Source organism: Pithys albifrons, chromosome 3 (assembly GCF_047495875.1).
Source record: "Pithys albifrons albifrons isolate INPA30051 chromosome 3, PitAlb_v1, whole genome shotgun sequence".
Lineage (NCBI taxonomy): Eukaryota > Metazoa > Chordata > Aves > Passeriformes > Thamnophilidae > Pithys > Pithys albifrons.
The window spans coordinates 19,373,036-19,379,035 of record NC_092460.1 but is presented as its reverse complement, the minus strand read 5'-3'; positions in this window follow the sequence as shown (position 1 = coordinate 19,379,035).

Genomic DNA, 6,000 nt, shown 5'->3' with positions numbered 1-6,000 from the left:
GGGGAGGCGATGAGCTCCCAGAGCCCCCTCCAGCACGCTGTGCTGGCTCCCCCAGGGCTCACACCAGGCCAGCAGTGACAGATGTCTCCTGGAGCTGTCACAGGAAGACAACAGAGGATGGAGGCTCACAACCCTGCCCTGCAGATGGGCTGAGGCAGGGCTGCCTTCAAAGCAAAGTGTGCATGCTCCCTGGCCTGCTGGGATTACAAAATTAAGGGCTGGCATTGTTTTCCCAGTTTCAGAGGGGGTGGATACCAGGCAGGATTAGTCTGGCAAAGCTTCCCGATGTGCTCAAAGGGGCACAATAGGACCTTGAAGAGAAGAAGCTGCACTGATGACAGGCAAGAGGAGCGTCTCTCAGCAGCCTCTGCCTCCTGACGCAGGCGGGATGCAATTGGAGCAGGTGCTGCTGCTTTGTGGCTCAGTCTCTGCCAGGACACCCTTCCCTTGTGCCCCAGGACCCCCCAGCACCACTGGTCCTGTGGGCAGGTAAATGGAGTGCAGAGCTCTCTGGGTCAGGGGGAGAGAGGAGAGGTACTGGAGTGGTGATCTTGGTGCCTCTCTGTTGCTGATAGTCCAGGTCACCCCTGTGGGTTCCTGGGGGCCTGTGCTGCCTGTCCCTTTATATGGACAGGGAGTGAACCCTTTGCTCCAGGCAGTGTCTTTTCACAGAGTATGAAGGTGCCTGTATTGTGAGCCAGATGTTTGCTTCTCCATTTCTTGGTTTTAGAAATGATATTTGTCTCAAGAGGAACTAAATCCACTGTTGGACTAGAGGACTCTGACAGTACCTTGTGGCAGTGGGAGCCCACCATGGCACAGAGCATCCCCTGTAGCAACCAGCTTTTTTCCAGAGCATCTCTCTGTGCTACACAAGGCCATCACTGCCATCTGGGAGCTCTGGAGATCCCCAGGATAATGGGACATGTGAAGGCTCCAGGAGAGCCTGGGAAAAGGGGAGACACACTGGTAAACAGGTAATGTGTGCATAGGGGTTATTTTTTTTTCAGTAATCTTCAATCAGGAGTGATTAGAAAGTAAAACCTGGAAAGCAACAAAACCTCTGTCTTCCTGGGCTGGTGTTCCTCAGGGCTTTCTGGCCCAGAGACCCGCGGCAGCACCACAGGGACTACGCTGTACTTGGTGCAGTTGCCAAAAACGCAGTCACAAGGGGACTGACAGCTCATGCAGGCAGCCAGTGCTGGATGGCACCTCCTGCCTGAAAATGGGTCCTCTGTGGGCACAGGCTGGGGGCCAGACCTCCTGAGGGGACCAGGAAGGGCAGGCAGACTGTGGGGAGGATATCACCTGAGGATTGTTGCTTCCCCAAAGTGCCAGGAGACACCCTAAGCAGGTACTGGGAAGAGGGGAGCCTGTGCCTGTACACAGGATTTCCTTAGGCTGCTCTCCTGCTGTGTGCAGGCCCTTTTGTACCTGCTCAGTCATGTTCCTTCTTACCAGATTTTTGCCAAAGTCTCTGTCACCAGGAGCCAAAATTAACTGAGTAGAAACATGTACCCCAGCAGAGCTGTGGAGGTTGGCAAACCAGTGCCTGAGCCATTTATTGCAGCAAAAGAGCTGCTCCAACAGTGAACTGCAGTGATTGCCTGGGCTCCTTGCTGAAACCACAGCCTGGCAGCACAAAGCACTAGCTTTTGTTTGTCTGTGATAACTTATTAGCTCTGATAACTTGTTGAGTGGTGGGGAATTTGAGCATGTGCCATCACCTGCCTGGCTCAGCTCTGCCAGTGTGGGTCACACATGGGCTTGGCACTATCCTGCACTGCAACAGCCTGTGCTTGGTGGAGGCAAGTACCACAAATGCACTCGAGCTGCCAGGAGAAATCAGACAACCACTGCAGAGCCTCTACCTTGCTCGTGGCCTGCCATGTGCTGAGGTACTGCAAACCAGACAGAACTGAAGAGGCTCAGCACACCTCAGACTTCCTACCCACCTGGCCTTAGGATGGCTGGCCTGGAGCAGAGACTTGGGCTTGGCTCACTTTGGGGTGGCTGTGGGAGATCTTGCTGTCAGCATGGTCATGGAGCAGCCGGAGCATCCGTTAGGCTGCATGGGGCTGGCATGCCGTGTTTGTGAAACCCGCTGTGCTTGCGGTTGACCAGAGCGCTGAAATAAGCCCGGCCGGAATTGGTGTACTGCTCTGTATCCTGATGTGGTGAGCAGCTCTGACTGGTGAGGGTGGGGGCAGCCCCACTGGAGTGACTGGTGGCAGCAGGACTGTGGGAGCTTGGCAGCACCGGCATGAGGACCACATGCAGGGCCCCGCTGGTGCCCGGAAAGCTCAGCCTGGCACTAACGGAACTGTGATAAAAATGAACGTGACCAGGACAGCAGCACAGGGGAGATTAATGTCAGATTGTCAGAGGAGAGGAAACTAAGGCAGACAGCACTCAGATATTGGAGCACTCTAGGGGGGCAAAGGGGTAGATTCTACTTTTCCTGGCATTGCTGCATCTGCAGATCTGCATCTCCCCCTACAGCCTTTGAGGAGAGAGTAAGGGATGAAGCGTTTGCCTGAAGTGCGTGCATCACCCTTGTCAACCCTGTCCTGCAAATCCTCCCACCTCTGCAAGTGGGGCACCTGCCCCTCCATACCAGCCTGAACACCAACATCAGCAGCACTTGCTGCCTGAAACATAGTTGCACATCTCTTATAGATTCCTGCCCAGGCTAGGTTTGCTGGTGCTTCCCATCAGCAAAGTTTTGGCTGTGATGGGAGTGCTCTTAACTGCAAGAAGGTGCTTCTCCATGGCTGCCCAAGGAACAAACCTCTTGTCATTGGTATCAGCTGCTCTGGCCTTGCCCATGTTGCCAGAGAAGCCTAGTTGTTCAGTGTCTCCCGTAACACCTGGTCCCCTGGTATCACCACAGTTTCTCCAGGACCCCACAGCTTCCAGCTGTGCAGATATAAGAGCTTCTTGGGGGCCTCCTTTGCTACATCACCTTTGGTGACCCCAGAGGTAGTTTTCTCTCTTCCCTCCTTGATGCTCTGTCGTACAACATTCATGTCTGATGAGTCACATGCTCTTTTCCACCTGGATTAGGCAATCCATTTCCCTACCCAGCCTCCAGTGCCTCACCGCCCTCCCTGTTCCCTGCTATGCTCTGGGCTCTTTGCATGCATCTATCCAAGGCCCTTAAAATCTGCCTGCGTCTCACTGGGTTAAATCAAAGGAAAAAGAGCCCCAACCCAGGGCTAAAATAAATAGCTACATGAGCTGGGGTCCAGCACGGCTGTGCCCACCCTTTTCACACCTTCACCTCACATCCCTCTTGCATCCCTCCTATTTATGCCCTGCATCTCTCCATACCTCTTGGCATCCCTCTCTGCATGCTGAGCCTGGAATTTAGCTCCGTGTTGACCCGACTGAGCCAGTAAAAACCTTCAAACCCATTGCCCAGGGTGTGCCGAGGCTCTGGAAGCAGGTTCTCTCTCCCCCAGGAGGTGCCTCCGGCTGTCCCCGCGTCCCCGCGGCGGGCAAAGCGCGGGCCTGCAGGGACCCCTGGTGGCGGCCGGGAGCCGGGGGGACCCTGGGGGCAGGACAGCCTCCCTAGGAGCGGCACGGTGACTGCCGCCTGGGAGCTCTGGCAGGGAACGCCACACTGGAATGCTGGGGTCTGGCTGGGGCATGGAGGCTGCTCTTACTTACAGTATCCCCCGGCCGCCACACCTCCTGCTTTTCTGCTGTAAGGAGGAGAGGGGGAACCAAGGACTTTTCCCTGCCTTGGGCTAGTGAAGACTCAGGGAGATGCATTTTCCACCTCAGCCCCTTTCCAGTCCCGTTTCCTTCTTTCCTCCTGGCAGGTCCGCAGGGGAGTGGATTGATGGGCTGGTATTGCAAAGGTGAGGCTTGCTCCTGGGTGGAGGTGGACAGTGCCAGAGTGGGAGCAGACAGTCCTGGATACGGACAGCAGGGATGGATGACAAAATCTTACTCTGTGAGAAGTGAAGGGTAAATCCTGTAGAAGCAAGGAGCTGAGAGGCAAGAGTGTGCAGTGCCCATGTCTGGGCTGCCTTGTTGCCTTGCCACATGTGTTGGTCATCCAGGGGGGCTGAATACAAGTGATGGAAAGCAAAGTCCACTTGCAAGCAAAGAGCAGCAGCAAAGAGTATGGATGACAAATTTTGATGCTGCTCTCCAGCAGAACTGTTGCCTATTTATAAGGCTGCCGTGCAGAGACACCCTGTGGCACAGTACCTGATGTTCCAAAGGCAGCAAAAGTTTTGGCCTGTTCTAACTTTCTGCTACATGAATGTCCTAAAGTGGAAGTTACATCAAATTTTGTGAGCAGAGCTGGTCTGGGACCCCACATGGGCTGTGCCAGTGAAGGCAGGGGGCACTGCAGCTGCAGGAACCAGCAAGGATGGGGTGACGAGGGAGGGCAGGCAGGGTGCAAGCCCAGCTTGCTGCCCAAGGGATATACGTCGTCCTACTCTGTTCTTGGACCCTGTGGGATGAGGTGGCTGCTGCCCACGCTCTGCACTTGCCACCCACAGAGGCAATGCTGTTCACAGGGTGCTCTTGGGCTGTTGTCTGGGAGAAAACCAAGATGTTTTTGCATCCACCTGCCTGCTGGAGATCCACAGCCTTGCTCAGAGTTGAGATTCACTCATTCATTTATCTGGACAATTCAGAGTTCTTTAACTCCTGCAGTTCTGTCCCACCAGCTCCTTTTCAAATAAGCCAGGTATTATGTATCCCAAACAGTACCTCCTGTTCAGAGGGACCAGTTTATCCAGGACACTCAGTTAGGGTGCTCACTCTGATGGTCTGGTTGTATTGCTCCTTTTTTAGCCTTAGCACCTAAGTATTTCACCTTCCCAGCATTGGTACTCACTTGATCCTCCTTTCCTGAGCTCACACCTTGTCCCTGCTAACCCACACTATGTGGATGTGTTCTTTCTTCGCCGCCTCCCCCAAGTCCTTCTCATCATTCCTCTCTGAATTCCTCCAGCTTGTATAATCTCCCCAGGCACCAAAGGTTACAATAAGTGTGTTGGCATAAACATTAGTACACTGAGCAGTAGGGAAGAGTGTTTTTTTGGCTGCATGGAACCCTGAGCAGCTGGATCTGGCTGAGAACACCATCCTGCCTTTTAGAGGCAGCCCTTCCAGGGGCTGGCCCTGAACTCTTCACTGCCATTTCCTTCACCAGTCCTTTCTTCTCTTTGCACAGGAGGTTTATCAAAGGGGTGCCAAGCACTGCCATCACCTTCCCCATCCCTGTTCTGAACCACTGTCACTGTGATGCTGCTGTATGTGTGGTGAGTATGAAAATTTCACTGTGGGAGAATATTTGGAAAGACAGTATCTCTGGTCTTTGGTCAAAGCCCAGCAAGCCCTGGATCACTCCAGTTTGGACCAGTTCAAGAGTCAGAGGGCAAGAAGTGCCCATGGTCTTTTTGCTTGTGTGTATGGCTGAGAGCAAAAATTTGCCCTAATGCAAACTCTGGGGCAGAGCCTTTCACAGCCACTCAGTAGCCCTGTACAGTCAGGCACTGGGAAGGATGGGGAGAGAGCATCAGGTTGTGTCCCCCAGGGGATGGATGTGGCAGGGCAGGGTGGTCAGAGGCACAATGACACGGAGGCAGCTGACAGAGCCTGTGTGGCTGGGCCAACATCTGCTCTTGGTGAGGAGGGACCCAACACAATGTGCAGTGTGGCTCCTGCTTTAGCTCTGAGCTTGTCACTTCTCTACTCCCTATGTCTGTGCTGTCTGGGGTGTTAGGAGAGGGCTCCCCTCTTTTGAGTGTCCCACACCATGGCAAACGCAGGGGCCTGGGATGCTCTTGGGTGGCTCTTTGCTCAGGTTTGCTTTCAACAGCCTTTGCTGTTGGGTTGAGGCAGCTGCATCCCTGCTGGCCAAGTGATGCTCTGCACCTCATGGATATGCCATGTGGGCCATTGCCATGCACAACCCTCATGTCCCCATGGGAGAAGGATACTCCCCACTGCCTTTGAAGTCCCTAGCACAGC